Below are 22,900 nucleotides of genomic sequence, written 5' to 3' on the forward strand. Positions count from 1 at the left end.
AAAGAATATCCTTTTAAATTTATGTGAAAATAATTTTTAGTATGTTTATGTTTGTAGTTATTTAAATAAAGCACAAGGACAAACATCCTAAATATTGGACTACATTTATAACAATATGTTTTCTTCCACGAATAACTATATGTTGCACTTTCAAGAGAGATATCAACATCGACAACAACAATGCACTTAGATCTGTCAAATAGTTTATGTAATAGTATATGAATAATATGTAGAAGTTTTCACAACAATGTTATACATGCAGAAATCCTAATAGGTCAATATACTTTCAAGCATGCGTTCATCCCCAGAATTCAGCTTTCGCCTCTTGAAAATGAAGAATATCCTTTCAAATTTATCGAAAAATAATTTTTTGTACGCTTGTGTTTTGCAATGACAATAAATAAAGTACAAGGGGGAACAATTTCAAATGTTGAACTGCATCTATCACAACATATTTTTTCGCACGGACAATTATATTACTGCATATTTAAAAGGAATATCAATATTTACAACAAACTATAAGTATATAATAATATTATCTAACTAACATGACTAAATTGATCGTTTTTATAGATTCAGATAATGATGTCCAATCATTTTGAATTCACGTCTTATGTTAATGTAGTGATATTTTTCGACATTTAAATAACTGTTGTATTCTGTATAATTCTCTGATTACTTATATTTCATGTTCTTTCATAAAAGAATTGCCAAAACCATTACGTACAACTTTTAACGTGCAACGCACGTTCATAGAAACTAGTTATATTAAAAGCATGAACCCCTAAAGTTAGAAGTTGAATTACTAAAATGCCCTTCTCATTACCTAAATATTCTACTTCTAAAAATATTTAAGAATATATAATATATTAGAAATTTAAAAAGGAAAAAATATTTTGATTTAAGTGGCTTTTCTGGAAAGTTGTGTTTATTCGTATTAACAACTAAAAGTTAAATTATCAAAATGTCCTTCTAAATAAAATTAATATTCAAATAATTAATATATTAAATGGTGTCATTTAGTATATAATTGACAGAAGCCACCTATTCAACAAAGTTGCCGAGCGGACGCTTCAAGACCCCAACTTTAAAAGCCATCATTTGGACAAATTTTGTCTTTATTGATGTGATGCTCTTCCAGAGAAGGCTATGGTGTCTGGATACGATCGTGATGCCATCATCAAGACTAAGTTGTTGTTAGTCGCGCATATTGAATTGTTATTACTCGTTTCATCTTAATTACTAACATTCGTAAGTTGTTATTAGTCGCACATATTGAATTGTTATTACTCATTTCATCTCAATTTGTGTTCTTACAAAATTTCTTTTTGAAAAGTCACCTACTTCAACAAATATTTCCTCCATCTCATGTGTTGTACTTTTACCTAAATAAATATAGGAATAAAAAAGAGTTACACGAATTTTTATATGGAACAATTAACATACAGTATTCTTCGAGTATTTTGTTAAGAACATAAATTTTTCTCAAAAAAAGCAAATAACTTATGTATGATATTATATTGAACATTGCCAAAATTGATTATCAAAACTATATGCACATAAAAAATAATAAAATAGAGGAAGTACTTGATATTCTTAACATATTGAAGTCACGTTCAAGGTGATAGAATACATTTGTCCTTTCTGGTGGAAGACTTGATTTTGGTGTTCATATATTCATGAGATGTATACAAATTTGAGTTCTAGAATCTAGATGGCTTTCATTGTTTGGCGAAGCATCACCAGAGAAGTTTCTTGCAGTGACATTAAGTACAGTATTCTAAAAGAATAAAGAGGCTTTCATGAACGTTTTTCATAATCAAGGCGGGAGTGGTGTGAGATAATCAGATTTTTATAGTCGCAATTATAACATAGAAAATATTGAAGGTAAGATGCATTTTATTTATTTCATAAAAAAAAAGAGTTATGAATTTGTTTATCTACGTGTTCTAAATATTATTTAAGGTTTGAAGTTTACGATGGAGAATGGTAAATCTGTATTATACTTTTTTATGTTGTAAATTGTTTATTAGGTTGCAATATTGAAGAGGACATTCACTTAAACTCTAAGAAGGTCAATAAATTATTTATTTAAATTTTTAGTTATTAATAGTTTAAAATTATTTAAATTAAAAGTTGAATAAAAAAATTCTAAACATAAATTAACTTCTAATATAAGATTTTTTGAATGATGCGATTGGAAGAACCTAAGTACTATCACAAGTTAGTGTTAAATAAAGATTAAAAAATAACTTTCCTTATCACGATTGATAAGATAACTAAAAAATTAAGGAGTTTAATTACTCAAGTGAACTTGTAAATATTGATGCAATTGCAGTTGTGGACGAAGATAAATTTGCAACAATACATAAAAAGAAGAGAAAAAGAAAGAATGAAGATCAATATCCAACAACTAATAAAAAAAGTTAAAACAGCTTAATGCACTTTTACAGTGAAATAAACCATGAACTAATTTGATTTTTGAAGTTATATTTGTTGAGACAAGTATTGTCGTTAGTGTGTCAATCCAAATAATAATTTAAGTGTTTTTCTTATGTGATGACCCAAAGGTCATCACTTATTTTTAAATTGAATTTTACGTTCCGAGACCTCAAAAACCTCTTTTAGTATTACCTCGATTTGCGTGCGCAGTCCGGGCGCGTAACCGGATAGCTTATATGTGAAAATCTGTGAAAAATGATAAATTTTGACTATAAAATGAATTAATTTGACTTCGGTCAACATTTTGAATAAACGGGCTCGGACCCGTAATTTGACAGTCCCGGAGGGTCCGTAGGAAAATATGGGACTTGGGCGTATGCGCGGAATCGAATTCCGAGGTCCCAAGCCTAAGAAATGAATTTTTTAAAGAAAATTATTTTCTAAAATTGTTTAAAGGATTTGGAAATGAATTTTGATTAGAACATGTTGGTATCGGGCCTGTATTTTGATTCCGACGACCGGTACAGGTCTTATATGTGATTTAAGATAATTCTGTGAAGTTTGGTAAGAAACGAAATCCGTTTGACGTGATTCGGACCTTAAATGCAAAATTTGATGTTTTAAGAAGTTTTGAAATATTTCATTGATTTTGAGGTTTAATTCATTGTTTAAAGGGTTAATTTAGCGATTTGATCGCACGGATAAGTTCATATGATGTTTTTGAGTTAGTACGTATGTTTGGTTTGGAGACTCGAGGGCTAGGGTGTGTTTCGGAAGGTTTTTGAACTCATAAAAGTTGTAGGTTTTTGCTGTTCAGTGCCCAGTGATTTTTCTCTTCGCGTTCGCGTGGGCACACTCGCGAACGCATAAGGCAAATCTCCCAGGTGCCTAATTTCTTCTTCGCGAACGCAAAGCTGGTGACGCGAATGCGAGACTAAGGGGGGATACCCTTCGCGAACGCGGCCCAGCATACGCGAATGTGATGGCTTATGAGCATGGGCAGGGGGGTTATTATACCTACGTGAACGCGACCACCTGGACACGAACGCGAAGGCTCGAGGAGTTAGTTCTCCGCGAATGCGAGCCCATTTCCGCAAACGCGAAGGTCTCTCAGGCCTAGCTCATCGCGAACGCTATGAGCTAGTCGCGAACGCATAGAGCAAATTCGCACAGTTATTTTAAGTTCCAAAAACAGAATGTATTATGGGAATTCCACCATTTTTCATAAACTTCATCTTCTCCACACCTCTTGGGCGATTTTTGAAGAGGAACTTCATCATAGCTTCATACGTATGTAATCCTAAGCTCGTTTTCTTCCATTTTTATCAGCACCCACTAGATTTCTAGGCCTAAAACATGAGATTAAGGGTAGAAAATTAGAGATTTGGGTAGAGTTAGAGCTTTTTGATTTTTTGGGAATTTGACCCCGTTTTGGGGTCGGATTTCAAAACAAAATATATATTCGGGCTCGTGGGTGAATGGGTGATAGGATTTTGGTCCGAACCTCGTATTTTGACCAAGCGGGCCCGGGGTCAATTTTTGACTTTTTGGGAAGAATGATGGGAAAGTTATAATTAAGCATTGGAATTGGATTGTTTAGCGTTTATTGATGTTATTAAGTCAATTATATCTAGATACAATTGATTTGGAGTCAAATGCAAAAGGAAAGGCGGTGTTTGAGGCTTGAGTTGGCCGTGGAAGTTCGAGGTAAGTGTTCGGTCTAACCTTAGCTTGAGGGATTAGGAGTTGTGTCCTATTTTCTATTTGCTTCTTGTTGAGTACGATGTATAGGCATGGTGACGAGTATCTATACGTTGGTGTCGAGCATGACCGTGAGTCTTAAATTGTAATTTATTTTGTGTTCTTAAATAGTACTACAGATGCTGTAATTGATGATTCTCGATACTGAGCAAGGATTAAGTTTGTTTCCGCGGAAATTACTTATGATTGAGCATTGGTGTTAGCTGAGATGAGTAGAAGTTGGGTTAAGATTGGTTATAGCTGTTTCTCCCTTGCCGGGACGTATTTACTTTCACTGTTGAATCCCTTGCCGGGATAGTGTAGCTTATTGTTGATCCCTTGCCGGGACTCTTGGTATGGTTGTTGCTAAAGGTATATAAATGTTATGTTAGATCGGGTTGAACGCTGCTACAATACTATATATGGAACGGGTTGCACGCCGCAACAATGTTATGTTGGATCGGGTTGCACGCCGCAATAATACTATATATGGAACGGGTTGCACGCCGCAACAATGTTATGTTGGATCGGATTGCACGAAGAAAAAATGTTATATTGGATCGGTTTTCACACCGCAACAGTGATATAAATGGATCGGGTTGCATGTCGCAACAGTGTTAAACGATAGGGATCGGGTTGTGCGCCGCAACAGTGTTATTATAGTTTTGTTGTAAATCCTAAATTGTTCTATCATATTTCTCTTAAGTTTCTACTGAATTCGATATTTCCCCCGTAGCATGTACCCCTCCCATGTTAATTGGTTTCTGTTTATTTTCCACTGTATATTATATAACTGCACAGTTTTATCTGGAGTCTGGTCCTAGCCTCGTCACTACCTCACCGGGGTTAGGCCAGGCACTTACCAGCACATAGGGTCGGTTGTGCTGATGCTACACTCTGCACTATGTGCAGATTTTGGAGCAGTTTTTGGACAGTAGCACTTGGGGAGCCTGCCTTTAGTCCAGCCAGAGATCCCAAGGTAGTCCTACAGGCGTCCGCAGGCCCGGCGTTCTCTTTTACTTTATTATGTACTCTATTTTCATTAGATTTTGAGACAGATTGTATTTCTTTCAGACATTTGTTATAGTAATCTTAGTCCGTCTGTGATATTGTGACACCGGATTTTGGGTAGAGATGTGTGTTGTCATTATCGTACTGGTCTTGGTTATTATATTAGTTTAAGTCTTTCGCTTTATTTCATTTATCGTTAATATCTAAATGTTGGATACCTGTTAATTCAGATTGTTAAAAAGGGTTAAAAATGAAGAGTTAAAAAAAATTTATGTTTAGTGGCTTGCCTATCTTCTATGAGTAGGCGCCATCACGACTCCCGAGGGTGGGAAATTCGGGTCGTAAAAAGTTGGTATCAGAGCTCTAGGTTACGTAGGTCTCTACAGAGTTAGGAAACATTCCACATTTATTCTTTCCTATCGTGTGGATTAGTTTCTCAATGCTAATTGAAATTCTACTCTGTTCTTTCGCAGATGGTGAGAACACGTGCTTCCTCATCCACTGACCAGCAGCCCGAGCCCCCAGAAGCAGCTCATATGAGAGGTAGAGGTCGAGGCCGTGCTAGAGACTGAGGTAGGGGCAGAGCTCAGCCTAGGGCAGCAACACCCGCAGCGGAGCCTTAGGTTGACTTTGATGATGAGATTCTAGCCCCAACAGTCCCGATGGGCCCAGCTCAGGTCCCAGAGGGGTTTATTGCTACCCTAGTACTTCAGGATGCTCTGAACCGTGTAGTTGGCCATATGGAGAGTGTCACCCGGGCAGGCTTGCTTCCTGTAGTACCAGCCGTCTCTCAGGCTGGAGGAGGATCCCAGACTCCTGCTACTCGCACCCCGGAGTAGGTAGCTCCCCAGTTTCAAACTCTAGCAGTTCAGCTAGTTGGAGAAGTTCAGCCGGGTGTGGTAGCTCAGACCGGTGATGGAGCAGCTATGTCTGCCGATGCCTTGTGGAGGTTGGATAGGTTCACCAAGCTCTTTACTACTACTTTTAGCGGTGCATCTACCGAGGATCCCTAGGATTATCTAGACAGCTGTTATGAGGTTCTCAGGAACATGGGGATAGTTGAGACCAATGGGGTCGATTTTGCCACTTTTTGCTTGTCTGGATATGCTATTTGGTAGAGGGATTTCTATTTGGCTAGACCAGCCGGATCACCAGCTTTGACTTGGGAGCAGTTTACTCAGTTAGTTCTAGAGAAGTTTCTCCCCATCACTCAGAGAGAGGCCTATCGGAGGCAGTTTGAGCGTCTCCAGCAGGGTTCCATGACTGTTACCCAGTATGAGACCAGATTCATCGACTTGGCTCGTCATTCTCTTGTCATACTTCCCACCGAGAGAGAGAGAGAGAGAGAGAGAGAGAGGGGGTGAGGAGGTTCATTGATGGACTTATTCAGCTGATTCGTCTTCAGATGGCTAGGGAGACTGGGAGTGAGATTACTTTCCAGGAGGCGGCCAATATGTTCAGGAGAGTGGAGATGGTTCTGTCACAGGGAGGTGTTCATGGGTCGGATAAGAGGCCCCGTCATTCAGGCAGATTCAGTGGTGCCTCATTTGGAGGCAGGGATTCGTATGGTAGATGCCATCCTCCTAGTCCCTTTTAGTCAGCACTTCAGGTTTCTCACGGTGCTTCAGGTGGCCGTAGTTCTCACATGCAGTATTTTGATCAGCAGCCCTATAGTGCACCATCAGCTCCTATCAGTGCACCGCCGCTCCAGAGTTTTTAGGGTGGTCATTCAGGTCGCCAGTGTCAGTCTCAGTTTCCTCAGCCGCAGCACTTAGGTGGATGTTTTGAGTGTGGAGAGTATAGTCATATCAGGAGGTCTTGTCCGAGATTGGTGGGTACTTAGTCATAGCAGAAGGTGTTCTCATGCTATGGTTCAGGCGCCGGGTGTTCCACAGACCGCTCAGCCAGCTAGAGGTGGGGGTAGAGGTGCTATAGGTGGAGGTAGAGGTACTAGAGGTGGAGCTACGACCACTAAAGGTGGAGGCCAGCCAGCTGCAGGTCGTCCTAGAGAGGTAGTCCAGGGTGGTAGGGCCCAGACCCGATGTTACGCTCTTCCAGCCAGGCCTGAGGCTGAGGCTTCCGATGCAGTTATCACATGTACTATTCTAGCTTGTGGCAGAGATGCTTCCATTTTATTTGATCTAGGGTACTCCTATGTGTCATCTTATTTTGCACCTTATCTGGTCATGCCTAGTGATTCCTTGAGTGCCCCTGTATATGTGTCTACACCGGTGGGTGACTCTATTGTGGTAGATCGAGTCCATCATTCTTGTATAGTTGTGATTGGAGGTCTTGAGACTCATGTGGATTTGCTTCTTTTGGACATGGTCTATTTTGATATCATATTAGGGATGGACTGGTTATCACCTTACCTCACTATCTTGGACTGTCATGCCAAGACTGTGACCTTAGCCTTACCAGGTTTACCTCGTTTAGAGTGGAGAGGGACTCCTGGTTATTCTGCCCGTAGTGTTATTTCTTATGTGAAGGCTCGGCGTATGGTCGATAAGGGGTGTTTGGCGTATTTGGCATATGTTCGTGATTCTAGTGCCGAGGTTCCTTCTATTAATTATGTACCCGTTTTCCGTGAGTTTCCTGAGGTTTTCCCTTTAGACCTGTCGGGTATGTCACTCGACAGGAATATTGACTTTTGCATTGATTTGGCTCCGAGCACTTAGCCCATTTCTATCCTGCCGTATTGTATGGCCCCACCTGAGTTGAAAAAGTTGAAAGAGCAGTTGCAAGACTTGCTTGATAAGGGTTTCATTAGGCCGAGTGTTTCTCCTTGGGGTGCGCCAGTGTTGTTTGTTAAGAAGAAGGATGGATCGATGAGAATGTGTGTTGATTACCGACAGTTGAACAAGGTTATGATCAAGGATAAGTATCCATTGCTGAGGATTGATGATTTGTTTGATCAAATTCAGGGTGCTAAGGTATTTTCGAAGATTGACTTGAGATCTGGCTATCATCAGTTAAGGATTAGGGCATCCAATGTCCCTAAGACAGCTTTCCACACTCGGTACGGGCACTATGAGTTCTTAGTGATGTCATTCAGGTTGACAAATGCCCCAGCAACTTTTATGGATTTGATGAACTGAGTGTTCATGCCTTACTTGGATTCGTTCGTGATAGTTTTCATTGACGATATTTTGATATATCTGTAGCTGGGAGGAGCACGAGCAACATCTTAGAGTGGTTCTTCAGACCTTAAGGGATAGTCAGTTATATGCTAAGTTCTCGAAGTGTGAGTTCTGGTTGAGTTCAGTTGCATTCCTGGGTCATGTTGTATCAGCAGAGGGTATTCAAGTTGATCCGAAGAAGATTGAGGCAGTCAAGAACTGGCCTAGACCAGCATCAGCTAAAGAGATTCAGAATTTCTTGGGATTAGCAGGCTACTATCGTCAGTTCGTGGAGGGGTTCTCATCTATCGCAGCCCCGATGACCAGGTTGACCCAGAAGGGTGCCCAGTTCAGATGGTCGGACGAGTGTGAGGTGAGCTTTCAGAAGCTCAAGATAGCTCTAACTACGATATCGGTGTTGGTTTTGCCCACAGGTTCAGGGCCTTATACAATTTATTGTGATGGATCTCGTATTGGACTTGGTGCAGTGTTGATGCAGGATAGCAAGGTCATTGCCTATGCTTCGCGGCAGTTGAAGATTCATGAGAAGAACTACCCGGTTCATGATTTGGAGTTGGCAACCATTGTTCACGCATTGAAGATTTGGAGGCATTATCTGCATAGCTTGGCATATGAGGTGTTCACGAATCACAAGAGTCTTCAGTATTTGTTCAAGCAAAAGGAGTTGAATTTGAGGTAGAGGAGGTGGTTGGAGTTGTTGAAAGACTATGATATTACCATCTTATATCATCAGGGAAAGGCCAATGTGGTGGTCGATGCTTTGAGTAGGAAGTCAGCCAGTATGGGCAGTCTTGCTTAAATTCCGGTCAGTAAGAGACCGCTTGCTTTGTATATTCAGACTTTGGCCAATCATTTCGTGAGGTTGGATGTTTCTGAGCCCAGCCGTGTTTTAGCTTTCACAGTCACTCGTTCTTCATTATTGAAGCGTATCCGTGATCGGCATTATGATGATCCCCATTTGTGTGTCCTTAGAGACACGGTGTAACACATAGGTGCCAAGTAGGTTACCTTAGGTAATGATGGAGTTTTGAGATTGCAGGGTCAAGTTTGTGTGTCTAATGTAGATGGACTCCGAGAGTTGATTTTAGAGGAGGCCCATAGCTCCCGGTACTTTATTCATCCAGGCGCCGCGAAGATGTATCAGGATTTGCGACAGCATTATTGTGGCAGAGAATGAAGAAGGATATTGTTGCATATGTGGCTGGGTGTTTGAGTTGTCAGCAGTTTAAGTACGAGCATCAGAGGCCCGGTGGTTCATTTCAGAGGATTGAGCTTCACGAGTAGAAGTGGGAGCGGATCACTATGGATTTTGTTGTTGGACTCCCGCAGACTCGGAGGAAGTTCGACGCAGTATGGGTCATTGTTGATAGGCTGACCAAGTTACCGCATTCCATTCATGTGGCAGTCTCCTATTCTTCTGAAAGGTTAGCTGAGATCTATATCCAGGAGATTGTTCGCCTTCGTAGTGTGCCCGTGTCTATCATTTCGGACCGAGGTACGTAGTTTACCTCACGTTTATAGAGAGCAGTTCAGTGAGAGTTGGGCACGCGGGTTGAGTTAAGCACATCGTTTCATCCTCAGACGGACGGGTAGTCCGAGCAGACCATTCAGATTTTGGAGGATATGCTCCGAGCTTGTGTCATTGACTTTGGAGGCTTGTGGGATCAGTTTTTGCCTTTAGCAGGGTTTTCCTACAACAACAACAACAGCTACCAGTCGAGTATCCAGATGGCTCCTTATGAGGCTTTATATGGTAGGCGATGTCGGTCTCCGATTGGATGGTTTGAGCCGGGAGAGGCTCGGTTGTTGGGTACAGATCTGATTCAGGATGCCTTGGACAAGGTCAGGATCATTTAGGATAGGCTTCGTACAGCTTAGTCCAGGCAGAAGAGTTATGCCGACCGCAAGGTTCGTGATTTAGCATTTATGGTCGGTGAGCGAGTTTTGCTTCGAGTGTCGCCTATGAAGGGCATGATGAGATTTGGGAAGAAGGGCAAGCTTAGCCCTAGGTTCATTATCCCGTTTGAGATCCTTGATTGAGTAGGAGAGGTGACTTATAGACTTGCATTACCGCCGAGCTTATCATCCGTGCATCCAGTGTTTCATGTGTCCATGCTTTGGAAATATCACGGCGATCCATCCTATGTGTTAGATTTCAGCACTGTCCAGTTGGACAAGGAATTGTCTTATGAGGAGGAGCAAGTAGCTATTCTAGACCGACAGGTTCGTCAGTTGAGATCGAAGAGTTTTCCTTCTGTTCGTGTTTAGTGGAGAGGTCAGCCTGTTGAGGCATCGACCTAGGAGTCCGAGTTCGATATGTGGAGCCGTTATCACCATCTTTTCCCTGACTCAGGTACTTCCTTCTTCGGTCCGTTCGAGGACGAACAATTGTTTTAGAGGTGGAGAATGTGTTTGGGTCATCACTTGTTTTTAAATTGAATTCTGCATTTCGAGGCCTTAAAAAGCTCTTTTAGCATCACCTCGATTTGCGTGCGCAATCCGGGTGCGTAGCCGAAAAGTTTATATGTAAAAATCTGTGAAAAATGAAATATTTTGACTATAAAATGAATTAATTTGACTTCGGCCAATGTTTTGGGTAAACGGACCCGGACTCGTGATTTGACGATTCCGGAGGGTCCGTAAGAAAATATGGGAATCGGGCGTATGCCCGAATCGAATTCCGAGGTCCCAAGCCCGAGAAATGAATTTTTTAAAGAAAATTATTTTTTGAAATTGTTTAAAGGATTTGGAAATGAATTTTGATTAGAACATGTTGGTATCGTGCCCGTATTTTGGTTCCGGCGCCCGGTACAGGTCTTATATATGATTTAAGATAATTCTGTGAAGTTTGGTAAGAAACGGAATCCGTTTGACGTGATTCGGACCTTAAATGCAAAATTTGATGTTTTAAGAAGTTTTGAAATATTTCATTGATTTTGAGGTTTAATTCATTGCTTAAAGGGTTAATTTGGCGGTTTGATCACACGGATAAGTTCATATGATGTTTTTAAGTTAGTACGTATGTTTGGTTTGAAGCCCCGAGAGCTCGGGTGTGTTTCGGAAGGTTTTTGAACTCATAAAAGTTGCAGGTTTTTGTTGTTCAGTGCCAAGGGATTTTTCTCTTGGCGTTCGCGTGGGCACACTTGCAAACGCGTAAGGAAAATCTCCCACGTGCCAAATTTCTTCTTCGCGAACGCGAGGCTAAAGGGGGATACCCTTCGCTAACGCGAACGCGACGGCTTATGAGCCTGGGCAGGAGGGGTATTATACCTACGCGAACGCGACCACCTGGACGTGAACGCGACTACCTGGACGCGAACGCGAAGGCTCGAGGAGTTAGTTCTCTGCGAACACGAGCCCATTTCCGCGAACGCGAAGGTCTCTCAGGCCTAGCTCATCGCGAACGCATAGAGAAAATTCGCCCAGTTATTTTAAGTTCCAAAAACTGAATGTATTACGTGAATTCCACCTTTTTCATAAACTTCATCTTCTCCACACCTCTTGGGCGATTTTTGAAGAGGAACTTCACCATAGCTTCATAGGTATGTAATCCTAAGCTCATTTTCTTCCATTTTTATCAGCACCCACTAGATTTCTAGGCCTAAAACATGAGATTAAGTGTAGAAAATTAAGGATTTGGGTAGAGTTAGGGCTTTTTGATTATTTGGGAATTTGACCTCGTTTTGGGTTGGATTTCAAAAGAATATATATATTCGGGCTCGTGGGTGAATGGGTGATCGGACTTTGGTCCGAATCTCATGTTTTGACCAAGCGGGCTCGGGGTCAATTTTTAACTTTTTGGGAAGAATGATGGGAAAGCTATAATTAAGCATTGGAATTTGATTGTTTAGTGTTTATTGATGTTATTAAGTCAATTATGTCTAGATACAATTGATTTGGAGTCAAATTCAAAGGGAAAGGCGGTGTTTGAGGCTTGAGTTGGCCGTGGAAGTTCGAGGTAAGTGTTCGGTCTAACCTTAGCTTGAGGGATTAGGAGTTGTGTCCTATTTGCTATTTGCTTCTTGTTGAGTACGACGTATAGGCATGGTGACGAGTATCTATACGTTGGTATCGAGCATGACCGTGAGTCTTAAATTACAATTTATTTTGTGTTCTTAAATAGTACTACGGATGCTTTAATTGATGGTTCTCGATATTGAGCAAGGATTAAGTTTGTTTTCGTGGAAATTACTTATGATTGAGTATTGGTGTTAGCTGAGATGAGAAGAAGTTGGGCTAAGATTGTTTATAGTTGTTTCTCCCTTGTCGGGACGTATTTACTTTTGCAGTCGAATTCCTTGTCGGGATAGTGTAGCTTATTGTTGATCCCTTGTCGGGACTCTTGATATGGTTGTTGCTAAAGGTAAATAAATGTTATGTTGGATCGGGTTGCACGCCGCAACAATACTATATATGGAACGAGTTGCACGCCGCAACAATGTTATGTTGGATCGGGTTGCACGCCGCAACAATACTATATATGGAACGGGTTGCACGAACAATGTTATGTTGGATCGGGTTGCACGCCACAACAATGTTATATTGGATCGGGTTGCACGCCGCAACAGTGATATAAATGGATCGGGTTGCATGCCGCAATAGTGTTAAATGATAGAGATCGGGTTGCGCGCTACAACAATATTATTATGGTTTTGTTGTAAATCCTGAATTGTTCTCTCATATTTCTCTTAAGTTTCTGCTGGATTCGATATTTCCCCCGTAGCATGTACCCCACCCATGTTAATGGTTTATTCCTGTTTATTTTCCGCTATATATTATATAACTGCACAGTTTTATCTGGAGTCTGGTCCTAGCCTCGTCACTACCTCGTCGGGGTTAGGCCAGATACTTACCAGCACATGGGGTTGGTTGTGCTGTGCTACACTCTGCACTATGTGCATTTTTTAGACGCTTCTACTACCCTGCCTTTAGTCCAGCCAGGCGTTAGTCCAGCCAGAGATCCCGAGGTAGTCATGCAGGTGTTCGTAGGCCAGGCGTTCGCTTCTACTTTATTATGTACTATGTTTTCATTAGATTTCGAGACAGATTGTATTTCTTTCAGACATTTATTGTAGTAATCTTAATCCATCCGTGATATTGTGACACCGGATTCCGGGTAGAGATGTGTGTTGTCATTATCGTACTGGTCTTGGTTATTATATTAGATAAAGTCTTTCGCTTGATTTCATTTATCGTTAATATCTAAATGTTGGATACCTGTTAATTCAGATTGTTAAAAAGGGTTAAAAATGAAAGAGTTTGAAATTTTCTATGTTTAGTGGCTTGCCTAGCTTCAACGAGTAGGCGCCATCACAACTCCCGAGGATGGGAAATCCGGGCCGTGACATCTTCATATGAAAGCAATTTGTGCTGATATATCACATTCTAAAATTGATTTATATTTTCGCCTTCATTATTATCTATTATTCTTTAAATGTTGTTATTATTAATTTTTATAATTGTTTATCTGGATTACAATAAAGACAACCATTCAATCGCGAAAGACGTCAAGGGAAATTCACACCGCAGGTATGAGTCAATTAATGCTATCGTACGAACTTTAATAATTTTAGCATTTATATTATTCTATATTATTTGATTGCAATTCATTCACTATATAAAGAAGGATTCATTATGTAATTTAATATTTCATAATCACCATTTAGATTTGAACTCTAACACTTAATAATTTATAATTATTACTTATACAGTCGTACATGACGGAACTGAAGATTTTGTGCATGAGATTTACAAGTAAATAGAAAAAGTGAGGCTTGAATATTTCAAAAAAGAGCAATCAACTTTGAAAAGACAATTATGCTAAGGCATAATTAATAGTGCTATAGTTGAAGATCGATATAGAGAAGATAAAGTTGATTAAAGAATATTGATTCCGGCATCATCTACAGAAGCCATCAAAGTTTCAAAAGAGAGATGTACCAAAGTTTATTTCATAGTATGATTGCTAGATGCGTAGAGATAGAGTTAATTGGAGAGTATGTCTTTTGATTTTATCAAAGGTCTTTTAAGGTTAGGCGATAATGCTGGCTCTTTGGTATATTTTAATTTGTAATTTATTACTAAATCAAATATTTTTCCAATATGTATGTATATTAAAAATTATTAACTGATATGTTTTTTATGTCAAAAATAAGATTAAATACACATGCTACGCACGTGCACAGAGACTAGTATACGACGTATATATAACTACTATATACACATTATATGCATAGTGATATATGAGGTTTTTTGGGCATATAATTAATCTTATGATTTAGTATGCCATATATTTATCGTATAAATATTACATATACAGAATATATTATTGTTGCATAAATATTATATATGTAATATGCACTGGTATATTACTATTGTAATACATTGTATATAAATGATATATCTATATTATATACCATCAACCATGGAAAATTCAAAATGGAAAACTGAATAAACAAAGTATCTACTTATACTTGTGGACGTTTGTCCATTCCAGTTGCTACTGCAAATACTAATACAAAAAAAAAAAAAAAAAAAAAAATGAATATCATATTCATGTATTAGCAAAACAGTAAACAATAGGCAAAATACATAAACGGCCCTTTGAAGTTGTTCTCAACGATCAAACAGACACATCAACTGACCGCTTTACTATTGAGATATTAAGTATATCTAGAAGACACCTCATATTGACATGGCAAGTTAGTGTATTTTAATTGCATTTGGGCGCGTGAGGTTTTATCGGACTTTTTCTTTCTTATTTTAGAATTAAATTAGATTAAATTTTGGAAGTGGGTCCCACATTAAATTATTTTTCTCACTAAATAATCTCTCAGTAATAATATTATCCTTTTTCACCCAAATTTTAAGCAGCTCCACCTCTTTAAGCTACCACCGGAACAATGGCCGGAAGTTTTGCCGGAGCCTTCGTTGCTCAATTATTTTATTTTTGAAGCACAAAAAAGAAAAATTCATTTCCAAACGGTTCAATTCTTTAGTCCCACAAGCTGATTCGCTCATCCCCGAGTCATCTTCACCAGCGACTTCGACGACGACCCCTTCTTCATTTGCCTTTCTCAGATCCATCATCAAGTTCCTTCACCACTTTGTTTCCCGGAGCAAACCTCTCCTGAACCCAATCCGATATCAGAACACGCCCGCCTAGATCCTACGTTTGTTTGAGAAGATTCGAAATCTCGAAATCGAGGTTCAGTCCGGTGATCTTCAGTTAGAGAAAGGTACGACGATTAAGTTGGTGGAGGTGGGGCAGAGCGCTGATTTTATGACGATTAAGTTGAGGGTTCTGTTATATGGGAAGATCGAAAGAAGAAAATGGATTAAGGGTTCTGGTTTTGGGAAGACACAAGTAAAAGGAAGAAAGAAGAGTAAGTTGGTGGGGGTGGGGGCAGAGCGCTGGTTTAAATTTAATTGAAACTAAGGAAGAAGCCTTCCAATGTTTTTTTTGTTGTTAACTACACGTGTAAATTTTTTCTTTTGTAAATTATACGTGCCATTGATTCGTTTGACACCTCATTAGCAAGTGTAACTCATACACGTGGTCCGATGGTATTTATTTGATATAGTTAATAGCCACTAGAAGTGTCTCAATAATAAAGCGGTCAGTTGAGATATCTGTTTGATCGTTGAGGACAATTTCAAGGGATCCTTTATGTATTTCACCTAAACAGTACTACGCTTGGTCTGCACATGATCTTACTTCTTCTCTTTATTAGTTCCCTTTCCCTTCATCTTCATTTACGATGCAATTGCAAAAATTACTAACTAGTTCTCACGGCCACCGACATTTCCTTCAATCAAACTGTAAGAATATTGGTATTTGGGTTTGGTATGTTTACAAGTCGGAAGTAATTTTGGTTTCAACAGAGCGGGAAAATTTTGTGCGGATTAGTGTTTGGATTCGCAAACGAATTGATTTTGAAAGTGGAGAGATTTTGAGAGAACCTAGTTCAAAGATACAGACAAAAAAGGCAATAAATTTCTAGGGGAAATGGATAGTTTCAACATATTATATATGATTAAAATATATTTAACATACATTTTGAGTGAATATGAAGAAAATAAGAGGAGAGACACGATGAAATTTAGGATAAGACACAAGAGGAGAGAGAGAGTATCAGATTCCATGATTTGTGCCTCCTTATTGTGTGCATAATTTATACAATATATAAATAATGTAAAAAAATAGAATAAACAACAAATAATATTATTTTCTTACATACTTTTTTCAAAATGCTTAGCTGTGTAGTTTTCTCCGGGAAATTACACCTATTGACCTTAAAAATGAACGGTCTTGACTATTTGACCCCCGCTTGCCCTATTCGCAAAACGGTAAGGTCAATAGTGTTGTTATCATCGGGCAAGCGAGGGGTAACACTTGTTAAACTTAAAATTCTGTCATGGGACAAGTAGGGTCAAAAAATAAAAAATGGCACCGAAGTATCCTATTTGTGCAAATCACCCTGAGCTAATAACCATTTGGACATTAGTCGATTGAAATGGGCTCATTCTTTTGAGTCCAACCAAATGTAGCCCAAAATCCCAAGTTGAATTTTAATTTAAATCCATATTAGACTGAAATAATTTGTAGCTGAAATAAGGATGTTGAGATGGATGTGTAGGTATACTAGGTTAGATATAATTATGAATGAAGTTATTTGAGACAAGGTGGGAATGGCCCCTGTGGAGGGAAAGAAGCGATAGGCAAGGCTGAGATGGTTCGGGTATGTTAAGAGGAGAAGCACAGATGCCCTAGTCAGGAGGTGTGAGAGGTTGGCCTTGGGGGGTAAGAGAAAGGATAGAGGTAGGCCAAAGAAGTCTTGGGGAAAGGTATAACGACCCGACCGGTCGTTTTGAGCTGTTGCACTTTGCTTGCCAGTTCTCGACCATGATTTACCGCGTGTGATGTAATATGACTGATGTAAATCATTGGTTTTGGTTTTCACGAAAATCGGAATGAAATTGAAAGAACAGTTCTCAGTTGTAGCTTAAAAATTTGAAGGTTTGACCAAGATTTGACTTATTTGTATATGAGCTCGGATCGGAATTTTTATGATTTGGTTAGCTCCGTTAGGCAAATTGGGACTTAGGAGCGTGATCGGAATGCATTTTGGAAGTCCGTAGAAAGTTTAAGCTTGAATTGGCAAATATTGAGATTTCGGCGTTTTCCGGTTGATAGGTGAGATTTTGATAAAGAGGTCGGAATGAACTTCCGAGAGTTGCAGTAGCTTCGTGGTGTCATTTGAGATGTGTGTATAAAATTTCAGGTCATTCGGACGTGGTTTGGTTGGGGTTTTGATCAAAAATGTATTTCGGAAGATTTTGGAAACTTAGGCTTGAATCCGATGTGATTTGGTAGATTTGATGTCGTTTGAGGTATTTTGATGATTGGAACAAGTTTGAATACGATATTGGGTCTTGTTTGTGCTTTTGGTTGAGGTCCTGGGGGCCTCGGGGTGATTTCGGATGGTTAGCGGGGAAATTGAAATTTGTGTTGCAGCTTCAGATTTGCTGCTTCTGGTATTTCTGCATCTACGGTTTGTGGACCGCAGATGTGGCGCCGCAGATGCGGGTGTTTCATCACAGAAGCAAAAATGGGTCAGGTGAGCTGGACCGCAGGTTCGCAGATGCGGAAGAGGCCGGTTTAATGAACTCCGCAGAAGCGGATGTGTTGACCGCATATGCAGTACCACAAAAGCAGATTTTGGACCGCAGATGCAGTTATGTCTGGGCGGAATGTATATATGTCTTCCTTTGTGATTTTTGAAGGGTTTATCCATTTTTGCACTCGGAATTGGGAGCTTTGGGCGATTTTGAAGAGAGGAATCAAAGAAACTTCATTGAGGTAAGGATTTTGGACTTAAAACACATTCTTATGGTAGAATTTCATGAATTAAAAATGTAATTAATGGGTTAAAGGGCTAAAAATAGAGGATTAAGGCTTGAGTTTAACAGGCCTTTAATGGAGGATTTGAGGGGTCATTTGAACTCCGATTTTGATGTTGTTGATATGTATGAACTCGTGGAGAGACGAGGAATCTAATGATGTGAAAATTTCTGAGTTTCGAGAAGTGGGCCCAGGGCTCAGGTTTTGGTAATTTCGGATTTTGTGCCCGTTATTGATTGTTTTCGCTTGGGCTTTATTCCCTTAGCATATTGTGATGTATTCGTTCTGATTTTGGATAGATTCAACGCGCGTGGAGGCCGATTCGAGGGGCAAAGGCGTCGCGAGCTAGAGTGGTAGCCGGTTCGAGGTGAGTAATGATTGTAATGATGTCCTGAGGGTTTGAAACTCCGGATTGCACATCGTAGTGCTATATTGAGGTAAGACACGTGCTGGATGATGAGCATGGGATCTTTTACTACTGGGGATTGTGACTTGGTCCGTCCCTATTGATGATTTTACCGCGTATTTGACTGAAACTTATTTGTTATCATCATGATTTGGGTTGAGTGCCATATTTGAGCTTCATGCCAACTATTTGGACCCTTCGAGGATTCTTATCACTGTTTTCTCACTGCTTGACTTATTATTTGAACTCAGTCCTACTGATATCTATTATTTTACAAACTCAGCCACTTTTACTCGGATTTAAAACTTAAATGATGTTTTAGGCTGAGAACTACTATTTTACTAATGTCTGAGGGGCTTGTGATGATTTTCGGACTGAGTGAGGCCGAGGGCCATATGTGAGGATATGCTGAGTGATACGAGGTTGAGGGCCTGAGATACTTTTATGCGCCACGAGGTGGCTTGATATAGTGCTTGGGCAGTAAGGGGCCCCTCCGGAGTTTGCACACCCACAGTGATCTCGGGTACCCATTGTTCTAAGAGTGAGTCTGAGGGGCTGATACTATTCTGAGAGTGAGCCCGAGGGGCTGATACGAGTGATTGTGAAGTAGCCCAAGGGGCTGGTACTGTTCTGAGATATTTCCCGAGGGGCGAACTTTTATGTGTTCATCTTTCAGATTAACTTGTCATTTTACCTGTTATACTGTGGTATTTGTGCCCGAGGGGCAGATTTTCTATGCTTATCAGCACTAACTGTTTTGCAATCATTGCGTAATTGTTGAAAATGTCATTTTCAAAAGAGATTTAAACTGAGCTAAGATATTTCTAAAGATTTCACAGCTTCACTGCTTTTCTCAAAGGGTTTTACGCTGCTTCTATACAACATGTTGGTTGTTTTACATGATTTCTTACTGCTCAGTTGTTATTTACCTTTATTACTCACTGAGTTGGAGTACTCACTTTACGCCCTACACCTCGTGTGCATATGCAGGTATTTATTCCCCCGGCAGCGGGTTTTGTGTTGATCGGAGGTTGAGTTATCGAAGTTTAGCAAGGTGGCTGCCAGCGTTCGCAACACCGCTTTTCTCCCTTTTTTGTTCATTAGTATTGTTTTGTACATTTCAGACCTTGTAGTTGTATTTATATTCTAATAGATGCTCGTGACTTGTGACACCCCAGTTTGGGCTGTGTCGGGATAGTTCTTACTGATGTTATCGTAAATTCCGCAAATTATGGATATTATATCATGCTTTAGAACTGTTTATGATATTTAACTATTTAAAAGAGGTGTTCTGTTTGGTCTGGCTGGCCTTGTCTTCATGAGAGGCGCCATCACGACCGGTTTTGGTAATTGGGTCGTGACAAGTTGGTATCAGAGCCTAGGTTACATAGGTCTCACAAGTCATGAGTAGGTTTAGTAGAGTCTCGCGGATCAGTACGGAGACGTCTGTATTTATCCTCAAGAGGCTGCAGAACCTTTAGGAAAACTTCACATTCTTGAATTCTTGTCATGCGTCCTTGATTCAGCTTGAAATATAACTCCTTGAATTCCTTCCACTCGTTCGTATGTGCGTATATGCGCTCAGTATCAGATGTGCCTTGATGGCTTGTGATTCCCTAATCGAGGGGCGAGATGTGATCTCTGTGAGTTAATGTTGGGCTAGTCGGGAGGACTTGAGGCCGGATCTTTGCCTATAGCTTGAGCACCGAGGTGTTGATTGTGTGAGCAAATGTTTTTGAACTTATATGTTCGGTATTATCCCTATTAGTAGAATTGACGGTTGGATGGCTATGTGATGAGTATGTTAGTACTGCGAGATGTATTCATAAGATTTGGAAGAGATGAAAAGAGGCTGCTGGAGGATAGAAGAACTATTCGGTGCTTGAATTCCATCTTGATTCGAGGTGTATCCCCAAGTTATGGGCATGTGAAGGATCTTTTCATGTTTTCCAGTTGAGAGTGAAGTAAATTGCATGTTGCGGTACGAGTTCAGACTCAGGAAGACTAAGTGACTGCGCAATGTTTGTGACGGTAAAAGGTATACAAAAATGTTAGTTGAAGACAAGGCAGGTGGGTTATCTCCTGCGAAGTGTTCCGAGGTTGTGTGATCCTTATGTGTCTTTTAGAAGGTCTCATTTGCAAGTGAAATTTAAGTGTTGAAATTTGAATTTTGAGTCGCTCAAGAGAGTGGGCTTGACAGTTGCAAGGATGAATGCGAGATTTGCAGAAGATTCAAGGTGCCAGATGGTCTGGGTTTCACGAGCTTATGAAGGTTTGAGTTTAACCTCACTATGCTATTATGGCAGCAAGAGAGTATATGCGTTATGAGTTATTGAGTGTGTTTTGATCTATGGCTTTGAGCCAATTCGGGAAGTCTGCTATTGATTAGTTGATTGCACGATTAGGTACTATGTTGGTTCCAGTTTGAGGCGTGTGAGTGAATCAGTTATGGCTTGCGGAAATTGAGACCGAGGATGGCTCGAGTAAAGGAAAATTTTGACAAAGGTTATGAGATGCTTCACAGGTGTGTGAGAATCACGGCATGTCTTGAGTTATTGTTGGTAATGGATGCTCGATGTATAGAGCAGGAAGTGGCTTGGTTGTTCTAGGGTGAGGCTACACTCTGCTGTGTCGGAGTGCTATTGAGGCACGGATGGTTCCATTCGTTTGATCAGGCTAATTGCAGCTGAATAGAGTGAATGACTCTCTAGAATGGTTCTAATGTGTTCAAAATTCTACATGTAACAATTGCTTATCTTAAAGTTGTATATGTGGTTAGAAACTGAGTTCTCATTGGAAGAGGTCAAGACTTGTGGTAATTCTATGGTAATTATGGAATTCTATGTATCAGTATCCGGAAGGTAAAGGTAACGGATTTAGATTCGCAGGAAGTTTCCTCAGAGTAAAGTATTTTTGAATATGGTGCCTTTGGGAATAGTTAAGAGAGTATTTAGCGGCTTATGGGTCTCAGACTGTGTGGATTTATGCTTGGGTCCCGTGTGGTAAGTTTGGGTTGAGGAATTGTGATGTTATAGCAAGAAGGAGTATCAAGTTGAAGGTAAATCGGAAGGAAACTCGGATAGATGGTATAGCCTAGTAGTGGGTCGGATCGATATGGTAAGCATATGATTGACTCCTTGGATGCTTATGGGGTAATGAGTTCCTATAGGTATTTCGCGGTAATGCTCTTAGGTTTTGATGGCTTGCTTAGCTTGGTCGAGTTAGAGGGATTCAGTCCTGATGAGGTAGGGTTGTGAAAATGGAATTCGGGGAGTTCTTGGTGGTTCCTACCTTGGTTAGAGATGTATATTTTCCTATTGGCATAAGGAGCATGGGATGTATAGTGGCTCTTTTCTAGATGGGATCAATTGGAAGTTCTTGGTTAGTGGAATGCATAGTTGCTTGTGGTTCGAAATGGATATGAAGTTCTCATGTTATCCTAGGATGGTATGGTATATGTGGTATGTTGTGGAGGATTGATATTTGCGTGTGTAAGGTTACAGTTCAGTTCTGAAAGGGAGTTCATAAAACTCTTAGGTAGCGGGTAGCCTCAGATGATTAAGGAAATGGTATTGCTAATTGGAAGTGATTTGACGACAGTATATGTTTCAGAGAAAGGGCAATGTGATTAAGTTAATGGCACTTCGGTAGCATTGCGGCACTTTCTGGCTGGATTGGCTGCTGATATTCAGGTTTGCTTGGTGGCACAGAAGAATTTTAGAGTATCTCTCGTGAAATGATTGGGTATTAGAGGTGTGGCATGTAGTCGGACGGCGAAAGTAGGATCGGATATGGTGATTCATGTGCCGTGTGGATTTGGAGACTGAAGTTCTCATATTCAGGCTATGTTATGGTTGTAGATCGTGTGTATCGGCACTATTTAGTGACTATCGGGGTTTGGAGACCCGAGCGAATCTTTTGTTGCTTGGTATGTTGGATTCGGAAGTGATATCGGGTTCAGACTGGTTGCCTCTGTATTGGGTTATTCTGGACTATTGCGCTATGGGCTATGCCGAAAATGCCACGAATTGAGTGGCGAGATGCGACGGATTATATCCTAGTAGAGTGGTTTCATATTTTGAAGACCCAGCAGACGGCTGGGAAGGATTGCCTTTCTTATTTGGGCCTTCGTGATGGATATCAGTGCAGAGGCTTCTACCATTGATTCAGTTCCGGTGTTGAGGGATGTTTCGGATGTGTTTCTTGTGGCCAGGCATGTTGCCGGGCGAGGTTGTTGATTTCAGTATTGATTTGGTG

Source organism: Nicotiana sylvestris, chromosome 4 (assembly GCF_000393655.2).
Source record: "Nicotiana sylvestris chromosome 4, ASM39365v2, whole genome shotgun sequence".
Taxonomy (NCBI): domain Eukaryota; kingdom Viridiplantae; phylum Streptophyta; class Magnoliopsida; order Solanales; family Solanaceae; genus Nicotiana; species Nicotiana sylvestris.